The 12,170-nt window shown below is 36.4% G+C and overlaps 1 non-coding gene across 9 annotated transcripts in view; it reads right to left on the bottom strand.

Annotated features, from left to right (window-relative positions):
- Nucleotides 1–12,170, bottom strand: part of LOC147834000 (uncharacterized) — a 146,244-nt gene that overhangs the window by 65,330 nt on the left and 68,744 nt on the right. For 4 of the 9 annotated variants that reach the window (XR_015507795.1, XR_015507800.1, XR_015507796.1 and 1 more), the window contains one exon: nt 1,539–1,619. The exons of 4 other annotated variants lie outside the window; for them this stretch is intronic. This is a non-coding gene — a transcript (uncharacterized LOC147834000). Of the gene's footprint in view, nt 1–1,485; nt 1,620–12,170 lie in introns of those variants that run through there. One more of the 9 variants, XR_015507794.1, reaches the window with a different exon arrangement.

Raw genomic sequence — 12,170 nt, forward strand, 5'->3', positions numbered from 1 at the left:
ACAAAATAATTAGTCCGTCTAACGCTAGTGATGTTTTGACTATACAAACTTGCTCCTCCCCGCACAAATATATTACATATACTGCTTGGCCTAATTTGTGACAGTAGTTGATGGAGTGAGGCATTCAATGAATCATAAAAGACAGAATATTACTTCAAATCCATATTGATTCTGCTTATAGAAACAAGGTGTTGTGTGGGTGTTGAGTCTGGCTCTGAAAAACTACACAGCGTTAGGAGGTATCGCTTACAGTGGCTCAAAAAGAAACATCTGGACAGGCACGACTCCAAAAAACACAAACCCTGCTGAGACAGGAGGAATACTGGAGACCTGGCAACCCGCACTATTAAACTCCACCTCTTACTACACGTACATAAACAGACTAAATATATAGCTTTCCGTAGCGCTGCCGTTTTCTCCAGAATTTGTTAGGTTTGCCATTCAGTAGGTGTGTGTTTAAGGTTAATAACTAATAAAGCTGAAATATTACAGATCGTATACATCACATCTGGTTTGCATTGGATTTTGGAGATATGTCAAAAGGGTGCAGCTAATATAAACCTTACATTCGTGAGGATAATGTACTTTAGCTATTAAAGCACAAAGAGCAAAAACTGTTGGGACTGGCAGATTTTCAGGTGATCATATCGATTGGTTTTAAATCATTTAAAAAGCGTTGATAGATGATTATGTATAGGCAATGCTGAATGTTTAGCCACTGGGTTGCTAACAACCCTTTATTAAGACAGAGAATAACTAGTTCTCATAAACACTCTCTTAGTCTGGCTGTTGGCCCTCTGCTCCTGTTCAACACACCACCTTACTCAGAAAGAATCTTCCTCTCCAGCTCTCATAAAACTTAGTGGGGTCACACCGTGCCATCACAAAAGCTGTCCAGCCAAACAATCCTTTGAGTGATCTAATGGTGTGTTTAAACTTGTAGTTTGGTTCTCTTAGTTCATTCATTCTTAACAAAAAAAAAAGACTAATTATACTCATAGTTTGCTTATTGTGTTCACATTGTGATTTTTTATGTTTATTCCAAACTTCCCTCCCAAAAAACAGCTTACAGTCATCCAAAACCAATGCTATATGAGTGACTGTGTTTTTGTAATTGTATATTTTGAAATTGAGAACTGAAGAAGCAAGTATAAAATGTTAGAAGGTATTAAATAGCAATTCCTCTGAACCTTTGTCTTGGCCCACCATCCCATCTGAAAAGAGTGTGAATGATGAAGAGGATTGGGTAGAATGCCTTTCGTCATGTTTAATTTGACATAACATTTTATTTTATAAGTTTGTTTTATTGCTACAAAAAAAAAAGGTTTCAATTAAATGTCGTAAATGAAACCGGTTTCTAAAAACGTAAATACTGTCACTTGACGGATAGCGGACTATGCAGAAGACATCAGCAAGCAAATTACAGCAAATACATCAAATACATAAGATCATTATAACATGTAAAAAAGCATATTAGCTAATAAAAAGCAATGATTTCTAGTTATTTTAAAATATTATAAAATAAATTAGGAAATTACCCATGACAACTATATTCATCTTCAGCCCACTGGCCTCAATCAAGTTGTTTTTGGCCCTCATAAGAAAAAATTTGGGCACACCTGCAATATACAAACAATACAGAAGAAAGTAAAATGATATTAGACAAATAAAATAAATAAATAATAATAAAAATATAATATAAAAAAAATTCTGACCTTCAGTTTTAATATAAATTAGTCTAAACCTCTTCAAATTAACCATTTCGTGTAAAAGACCCTTTTCACACTTCCAAGTTTCTTAGTAGCGTCAAAATTATTATTAAAACCCCTGAATTATAAGCCCCCCTGTTTATTTTTTCTCCAATTTCTGTTTAATGGAAAGATTTTTTTCAACACATTTCTAAACATAATAGTTTTAATACCTCATCTATATTAACTTATTTATTTTATCTTTGCCATGATGACATTAAATAATATTTTACTAGATATTTTTCAAGACACTTCTATATCTTAGCGTGACATTTAAAGGCTTAACTAAGTTAATTAGGTTAACTAGGCAGGTTAGGGTAATTAGACAAGTTATTGTATAACGATGGTTTGTTCTGTAGACTAATCGAAAAAAATATAGCTTAAAGGGGCTAATAATTTTGACCTTAAATGGATCTTAAAAAAATTAAGCTGCTTTTATTCTAGTCGAAATAAAACAAATAAGACTTTTTTTCCAAAAGAAAACAAATCATCAGACATGCTGTGAAAATTCCTTAAACATCATTTGGGAAATATTTAAAAAAAGAAGAAAAAAAAAAATCAAAGGGGGGTTAATAATTTTGATTTTACTTAAGAGTGCAGTGAATGGGAGAGTACAAAATTTTTTTTTTACAATCTTATTTGCTAAAATAATTAAAAAAAACTCCACAATGATGTTATAAAGACTTTCAGAAAAAGGAAAAAAAAATTGTGCGAGACTGAAACCTTAGACAGAAGAGAGAATAATATCAAACTTACTTTCCTGTACTACTACATTAAAAACATTTTTTTCTTTTTGTAAATTGAAGCAAAAATGATATAATACATGCATAAATGCATATGAATGTTCACACTTTCTTAAAAAATGCATATAATAATAATAAAAAAAAACTTTTAAGCATTTAAGATGCTGATGACCGTTAAATGAGCCAAAACAGGCTTTTGAAAAGGGTTTATTTATGTATTTAAAATAATCTCTGAAAAGTTTTATAGAATTTGTCTTCTTTCTTTACTAGGGAGATTCTGGTTTTCTCTTTCTGTTGCATTTCTGATGCTTGTGTTCATGTCTTCGGTCTGTATCACATTAATAATTTAGGGTGTGTTCACACTTGGCATGTTTGCTTTAATTAAAGTGAAATCTAGTGCACTGATCTTTTAGTGCGGTTCATCTAAAGTGTGAATGCTGCCATCTGAACCCAGATGCGCACCAAACAAAGCAAGACCACCAAAAAGATGGGTCTCGTTCCACTTCCAAACAAACTCTTATGTGGTTAAACTGAAATATTAATGCAACACAGGCTATAAAGACATCTAAAGAGACCCAAAATGTGACATCACAAAATTCAGCAGTAAATAGGATACCATATTTTTTTATCAACACAGCAGCAGTGTTGCCTTCTGTATTTCAATACAGCTGTTGGGAATGTGTCTCCTGCAGCATATCTTCATTTTTGTGTGACAGTGGATTTTCTGGCTCTGTTTTGACTCCTTTACACATTTTATAAGCTCTTCACGAGTTCTCAACTAATAAAAATACCATCAATAAAAATACCACAACGAGCGTGTTTAGCCCAGCACACAGCATCGTTTTAGCTGCTTGGAGAGTTCCAATACAATTTGTTAAGCAAAAATAAACAAATAGATAAACATATGCTCTAAATTAGTATTTAGATTTTAAATTTGAAAGAAATTTTATTAGACATTTACAAAATACAACAAAAAATTATAATATTTATTATAGTTTTCAAGTGGACTCTTACATTTTCCCATAGCTGTATATCTTGATCTGTGGTCTTAAAAACGACACTAAACCCGGACTAAACGCTTTTTTTTTTTTTTGGACTGAGCCAAAATAAGAAATTACAAATGTAAACACACCCTCAGTAAGACAGCAGCATTTGGTTAGAAGAGGAATGAGACCCACTTTTTCAGAAGTGTTATTTGGTGTGCGCCAGTGTTTAGATAGCAGCATTTACAGTTATAAAAAGAACTGCACTAATTGTGCGTTCACACCGAAGGCGACAACAACGTCAAAGTTAGCTCTGGCCCCCTTTACTGCTCCGCCAGCAAGAGCGCCAAAATTCGCTACATTGATCTTGTATTTAATAAGGTCATTGCAACATATCAGCAAATCAGTTACATTACCGCATAAAAACATACTTTCTAGCATGAAAATGTTGCAAGCTTTTTACCAAATTCATTGGAAGATCAAGTTGTTGGATGTGGTGTGGTTTCATTTCATTATTCATCATAACTCATTACCATAAAGTTGACTTGATTTCAACTCTCAATTCAATTCTTCTGTTTTTCAATAAAGCATTTACAATGTAGATTGTGTCAAAGCAGCTTAACATCAAAGTTCTAGTACATTGAAACTGTGTCAATAGAGTTTGAGATGAAATTCATTTTAGTGTGGTTTAATTTTCACTGTAGGCATAGGACGATAACCGGTTCCAAGGTTTAACACGGTTTGGAGAAGTCAAGGTTTTAAAACCACCAAAGCTTTCTGTTATACCATTCCTAAAGTATATGCAAGTTTGTTGGTTTGTTTTTTTCACAACTATTCTATTTAGTTTTTAGGGCAACAATATCTCCCGCAGAAAAGGAATGTCGACATACTGGTCCAAAATATTTTAAATGTTTCTCAAATTAAAATACAGTGTGTTTAATGGCAGGAAAAGTTGTAGGTTTTTTATCCAGACATCGAAAAAAACTTATTTTGGAGCAGTAATCAAAATAACGTGATACGGTGAAACCTGATACGTCAGAATCTTATATCAGCCCATGACTATTTCACTGCTGAAGTCTAAACAATGAAAAGCCATTGAAAATGAATGACTTCCGACAACTTTGATGCTCTCGCCATGATAATGAAACCATATTGTTTAACAGAGTTACTGAATAAAACATTTGTTAAAGGTTTGATTGTTGGTGATTGGATAGGTGTTGGCTAGATTGAGGTAGCTTTATATGAACATAGGAAAATAAAGATCTGTTTAAAATTATTTAAGATACATGCAACACAATATTTCAATCAATTTTGGGTACAAAATTATATTTTGGGGGCAGCACGGTGGCACAGTGGGTATTGCTTTCGCCTCATAGCAAGAAGGTTGCTGGTTCAAGCCTCGGCTGGGCCAGTTGGCATGCCTTACAGGTAAATTGGGTAAGCTTGGCCGTAGTGTATGTGTGTAAATGAGAGTGTATGGGTGTTTTCCAGTGATGGGTTGCACCCCTAAGGGCATCCGCTGCATAAAACATGTGCTGGAAAAGTTGGCGGTTCATTCCGCTGTGGCGACCCTTGACTAATAAAGGAACTAAGCCAAAAAGAAAAGGAATAAATGAAAGACATTTTAAGTTTTTAAGACACCCTGTGCACTCCAATGTTCAGATGGCAGCATTCAAATGAACTCTGCACGAACAGAACAATCGTACCAGAGTTCATTTTAATCTAACCAAACCGGTGAGGTGTGAACACATCATAAGCATGCACTCTGCAGATATCACTAAAGAGTTTAGGAAGGGAGGCGTTAGACCAGAAAGAGCTTTTGCACAGTGAGCTGTAGTTCCTAGAAAGCAAAGTGTTAATGCACAGGGTCAGTGTCACTATGTTTGACACTGATGAGGACAAAGGGAAAGCTTATGTAATGCAAACTGCACACACAGAATTTTTCCCCTCAGCCTGACCTAATTCTGCTCAAAATAGACCAAGTCCCAGAGAAAGGAAAGAAACGAGGGATCTACAAAAGAACAGCTAAGACCAGCGGAGAGAGGAAACATTAAGGAGGAGGAGAACAGCAGGATTCTTGGAACAGTTTCTACAACTCTGACACGTCGGGTTGTTGATTGACCGCAGAAATCTGGCCGTGAACCACCACTGCCTATTATTGTTGTATGGATTTTCTTTTCTTTTCTTTTTTTAAGACTGCGTTCGACTGCAATCGTTTACTGCAGTATCAGCATTTTGCCCAAAACGACATCTGAGGGCAGTCCTTGCACACACCAAACTTCCAGGGCTGCACTGGAGACTACTTTGTGGGAGCGATGCAACATTTCACTGCAATAAAAGTGAAAGTGACTCAGTCAGCAGTCAATGAATGCCTTGTGAAACACTTTTACCCATACAGTCTGTAAAAATAGAAGATGCAGAAATAGAGCGGGTGAAACAACCATAATTCAATACAGCTTAAAAAAAAGTTTGTCAAGACCAGCTTTGATGTTGGTTTAAGAGTGCCTGTAAACAATTTGCAATTATTTTAAAATCTTAAAACTATTTAAAACTTTTCAGTTGCATATTTTTATTAGTAGATTTATTCGGACTTGGGGAATTTGTAGTGTATTTCAATTGATTAAAGTCCTTCTACTGACAAATTTGTCAAACTTAGTGGTTTGAAGGATAGTGGCAAAGGAAATATTTCGAATGATCCTCACTTTAAGTATTTTATATTTACATTTACATTTAGTCGTTTAGCAGACACTTTTATCCAAAGCGACTTACAAATGAGGACAAAGAAGCAATTTACACAACTATAAGAGCCACAATGAATAAGTGCTGTAGGCAAATTTCAGGTATGTAAAGTGTAAGAACATTAGTAATTTTTATATATTTTTTATAATAATTTTTTTCCTGTAATACAGTTAGCGGTGGAGCCAGAGAGGCAATTGCAGATTAGGAAGGAAAGTGGAGACTAAATAGTTGAGTTTTTAGTCGTTTGAAGACAGCGAGTGACTCTGCCGTTCTAATGCAGTTAGGGAGTTCATTCCACCAACAGGGTAGATTAAATGCGAGAGTTCAGGAAAGCGATTTCTTCCCTCTTTGGGATGGAACCACGAGGCGACGTCATGAAATGATTCTTGTTATGAATATACCTAAAAAGATTGTTTTAGTATATAAACTATTGTTAAACTATAAGATAATGTCAGTTATTCTGTAATTTATTGAGTTATTTGCTCAGAAAAAAGACCATGTAATCATCATACTTAAACACAGACCATCTGCAGCTGCCAGCTTGTAAAAATCATAGCAGTTCTTATAGTAAAAAAGCAAGCTAATGTGTCCACTGCTTTTAATGCATTTTAACTTGGAAATCTTAAGTAATTTCAAAACAATCATAGACTAAAACATCTATAAGCATGTACGAGCACCTCTTCATGAGAAAACGAAAATGTTTCCTGGCGAGACACTGAAGCTTATTTCAAATGACGAAGGCTTCTGGTCTGCAGAGCACAGGCTGTGGGCTAAGATTACAGACATCTCAAGTTTAAAAATGCCACAGCTCTCTCCCGCTCAGCCGGCAAACTGCATCCCGCTGCACTTTTGCAGACGCTCTACAAATTAATTGCGTATGAGCATTTCTGATTGAGCCATGTCTGGGAACTTCTTTGTCCACTAACAGACTGAGAAACAATTTGAAGAAAGCTGGCATCTTTCAGCAGCAAATTTATGGCTGAAATTTTCTGCTCCTTTTATGTTTTACATGCTCAATTTTTACCAATTTACATTGGCAGTTCTAAGCGGGGAACAAGTCTGCACAAGATGTTGCTTGTAAAACTGATTTGAAAAATCTTGTTAACTTACTTTTAGTGATTTCATGGCAAGCAGCATTTCTGTTGAATAAAAAACTGTAGCCTAATATGAGAGAAGATATTAGCGAGAAAAATGTAAATACTCAAAAAACATGGCACGCAAAAGAAAAACAGGAGCATTAGTATTATTAGGTGGAACTACTATCATGTTTTTCTTTGCTTTCTGGGAGCATTCTTGCCAACACTGTCAGTGCAAAACACGGCACTTTTTTATTAGCCAAGCTTTTGTCTGGAAGTCATCCACTAGTTCCATTTTCAATTTATGCACATATTATAAATGGCAATTGATGATTAGGAAGCATTGTGTAGTTTCGTAACCAATGGTGGGTTCAAATTATGTCATAAAGAGAATATATTTGTTGAGTTACATGCACATGAATGCAATGACAAAAGTTATAAGTATGAGGAACCTTCAGTGACGAAATCAGTGAAGCATCTTTATCATCTGAATGGACATTATTCCGAATTATTTGGAATGCTCTTCCCACAAACATTAGGAATTCTGGTTCATTGGACTGTTTAAAGAAGCTATTTAAAACATATTTTTAGGATTGTTTTTATTTGTCATCTTTTTTTTATCTCACTGTTTTTTACTGAATTCTTTATTGTTTTATTGTGCTTTGTTGTTTTTTTACTGTTTGAAAGCGCTTTGGGTATTAAAAAAAGCATTATAAATAAAATGTATTATTGTTATTTTATTCATTGTGAAATTTCAAAGCATCTAGAAATGTTTGTGCCATTGCAATGACAATTGATTTTACAACTTACCTTTTTAAAGCTAAAAAAGTCATTTGCTTGATCATTTTATACATGTAAAGTAAAAAAGTTAAAGTATGTCATTAAAAGGTATGTCACAACCTTGCAATCTTGACTCACCAAAGTGACTTTAAAGCACCTGACATCATACTTAAGACTTGTCAACTTGCAAATATGAACCTCCCAGGAGGACATGATTGCGCCACAAGACATGTCAAGAATCCGGGATTTAAAATCCTAACAGTAACCTGACACAGTGACTATCATAACAGACTAAAATATTGTGTAGTCTGAACCTGTTATTAGTGAATCAAAAACATGAAACAATGATACTATTGTAGCCTGATCCTGAAAGGTTGTCTAGTAATCAAAAAATACAACGCAATTGGGAATCTCCAACAAATAATTGTTTTTAATCAATCAAGCATATTGCTTGCATTTATCAATGAAGCGTCTACAAGTAAAATTACATAATGACTTTATATGAAATGCACAGTTAAAGAGTTTTTCTTTCCTTTGGAATTCTATAAAATGTAAATTAATGTAGCTAAAAAACCCTGTATTTTGGTTTAAATTGCCTCAGTAAAAATATTACATGTGTAAACAATGGCAGTGATGCACACATGCTAAACTCCTTGGGTTGTTTGTAATCTAATATGATTATTTGTTATTATAAATGCGTTATTTGCCATTTGTTATTGTATTCAGTTTGATCTGCATATTTATAATGATTATAATGAGTGCATGTGATGGCTATCAGCACACACACACACATAGTGAGCTGACAGAGCCTTCAAAGCAGCCCAAACAGCAGGGGAGACAAGTGCTAGACACTGAATCCAGCATAACCTTCTGCCACATTCTGGCTGTTTCTCAATATGCGTTCTTCAGCGGTCTTGCTTCCTCGTGTTCTCGTGTAACGTCATCATCAGCTGCCAAAGTTCAGTTCCAAAAGTTCAGTTCCAATACTCAAGACCGCAAGTACAGAGGACGCGTGAAACTTCCCGGATGTGATCTTGATATCGAGGACGCACTGATGCAGACTTGAGCACCGAACTCGCTCTGGAAGTCCCAAAAGTCATTGCGACTGGAGGTGGGAAGCGCAGCATTTTATTTAGATTTATTATTAAAGTTCAGAGATATCACTTATTTACCTCAGGAGTTTCCCTGAATGAAGCGGTGAAAGTAAACATCAACATGAATATCTTAATAAAGGAATAAACACATTTTACAAACAGGGTTGTTTGTTTGCTGAAACTCATATTAAAATTTGTTTTATTTATATTGTATAGTAGAGTATATTTATAATGTTTTTATGCAAAATAGATATTTTGAAGAGGGGGGAAACAATAAATCGTTGTATGAGTGCTGTAATGTTTAAATTATTTCCATGTAAAACGTGTGAAGGTCACATGACCATCAGGAAGAACGCAGCATCCCATTTCTCAAAGGACGCATTATCTGCCCTCGCGGTCTCCTGAGTTCGTTCTTCCGAAGACACCTGGCAAGACCGGTCTCCACAAGAATGCAAGTCCGCTCTCTGCGTTCTTGGAATTGAGAAACAGCCTCTGTCTTTATATTATGCACTGTGTTTGTCATAATGTCATCTTTGCTCAATCCACTGAACGCTTTTTCAGACATATTTCTACATATGTACATTACTTAAACCCATTTTATTCAAGAACATTTGAACTGGTATCAGTTGTTAGTTCTTTCTTTTTTATTTTACCTAAAGTATATTTATATTACTTGTTTGTAGCCGGCAGCTAGCTCTCTGCAACTCTCATATGGTCGCCTACTGAAGCTAAGCAGGACTGCGCCCTGTCAGTACCTAGATGGGAGACCACATGGGACAACTAGGTTGCAGCTGGAAGTGGTGTTAGTGAGGCCAACAGGGGGCGCTCAACCTGTGGTCTCCATGGTTCCTAACACCCCAGTATAGAGGAGTAGTCAATATACTGTTAGAGCACTGTCTTTTGGATGAGATATTTGGTCGTAAAAAAAATTCTAGGATGTCCTTCGAAAAGAGCAGAGCTTTAACCAAATTTGCCCACTGGCCTCCTAAATATTCCCATTCCATAATTAGCTACATCAATCTTGTCTCCTTTCCACCAATCAGCTGGTATATGGTGTGCAGTCTGGCGCAATATGGCTACCGCCACATCATCCAGGTGGATGCTGCACACTGGTGGAGAATGAGGAGATTCCCTACCATGTGTAAAGCAGTTTGACTGTCCCACACCTTTCAATTTTGAAATTATGGCTTTTTGCTTTGAGTAGGCTATTCAGTTCATATGATCAGATCAAACTTTTATTAAGTTTTTTATTTTTATTTTATTTTTTTATAAAATTAGTCATTCACTGTATAAATAAAAAATAAAAATAAAAAACATTTTGAAATATTTATATTTTTCGGCTATAGTATATCCCAAATCTTAAGAGTTATTGGTTATCGATATTGGTCAAAAAAATCCATATCGGTGCATCCCTAACAATAAACCAGGAAAATTGCATGATATATGATCCCAATCCCTAGTTTTTAACATGTTTTTACTGCCCCAACAAACTAAAAGTAGAATCATCAAACAAGCATTCAGGCTTCATATTAAAACTGTTGGTCTTCTGGGATGTAAAGGTTGAGCAGCAGCAACTGGGGTTGTGATCTCAGATATGGAAAATAATAAAAAGCAGACACTAACATATTCCCCTGGCCAAGTCCTTCAGCCACAGCATCACTCCTTTTCCCTTTCCGCACAATCAACACTTTTTATAACTTCCCTAAAGCTGTCAGCCCAGCTAAGAGAGGCGAGGAGCACTCAAGAGTGGAGTGGAGGAGGAAAAAGAGGAGAGCGATCATCAGTGACGGCTGCTGAAAAAGAGGGAGGAGAGTCTGCCAGTGCCTCTCTGACCTCCACAGTTTGATTTGGCAGAGACGACGGATAATAGGTCAACATCAAGCATGTAGAAGAGGGTCAGGACGAGACAAAGAAAACGGAGATGAGAGAAAGTCTGTAGATGGAAAGAAATGAGGGGGTACGGTATCTCTTCACCAGTCTTTTGGCCCCCTGCCCTGCTGGTGTCTTCTCCACAGTGTCGGATCTCCACTTCACACCGTAGACAGCTGGAGGCGTCAACACTTGACTGGGCCTAAAGCTCTTCTACCCGCAAACCCAGCCTCTGTTTATGCTCACAAAGCAGCCGCCTGTCACAATACACACACACATCCCTCTGATGCAAAGCCTTGTGTATCTTGGTGTAACTCTGTGGGTCTGCAGGCCCCTCCCTGACATGAGGTATCATTTACTTCCAGAGCAATTTCACGACTGTAGCTTTTCAGCGTCTTTGTCAGAAAAGCACGGAGATCCCTGTAATATGTTTGGCTGTATGCCCCGAGTTGATGAATTTCAAGTAGATTGCTCAACAGATATTCTTTTGTTGGGCAAAAGGCTGGAAATGTCTGACTGTAGCATCTGCAGAGGTTTCGCAGTGCAAGCCGTACTTCTCAAAGCTACAGAGAATAAGGCTATCGCCATGAGGGGGCAGGAAACCCGTTTGGATGATGCCAAAAACAATAACATTAACATGAACTATCTCAATCCAAGCTATCAGTTTCCTGTCAGGGCTCCGCATCTACAAAAGCCTCAATACTAGTTAGGGGTTAAAGATCCTACTACAAATCACGCTGTGTGGGAACACACTTAATATACTTTCTTAATAGGTTCCAGAGAGGCGAATGTCTGGTAATCAAATGTGCTTCCTTGAAATGAGTCCCATCCACCTTTTAGAGCAGACGGCCCGGAGAGGAGAATAAACTGGAGAATGACAAAAATGACAGATAAGATGGGGGTTATTTTCATTTGCGTTTTAATTTAATAATGATAAAAAAAAAAATGAATGTCTGAAGTTAAAAGAAGCATGTGCTGTCTTGCCACAGAGCAAAAGAAGATATGGAGAGGAAAAGAGTGGAGGACAGCACATTCCTGCGGAGTGAGTTGGACTGGCTGGCAGAGATGGCCCAGAAAAGCTGAGTGATGAATACCATAGGTTTGTGAAGTTGAAGAACCAGACAGAATCCTCATTCGC

The sequence above is a fragment of the Danio rerio genome, chromosome 14 (genome assembly GCF_052040795.2).
Source record: "Danio rerio strain M-AB ecotype USA chromosome 14, GRCz13ab, whole genome shotgun sequence".
Taxonomy (NCBI): Eukaryota; Metazoa; Chordata; class Actinopteri; order Cypriniformes; family Danionidae; genus Danio; species Danio rerio.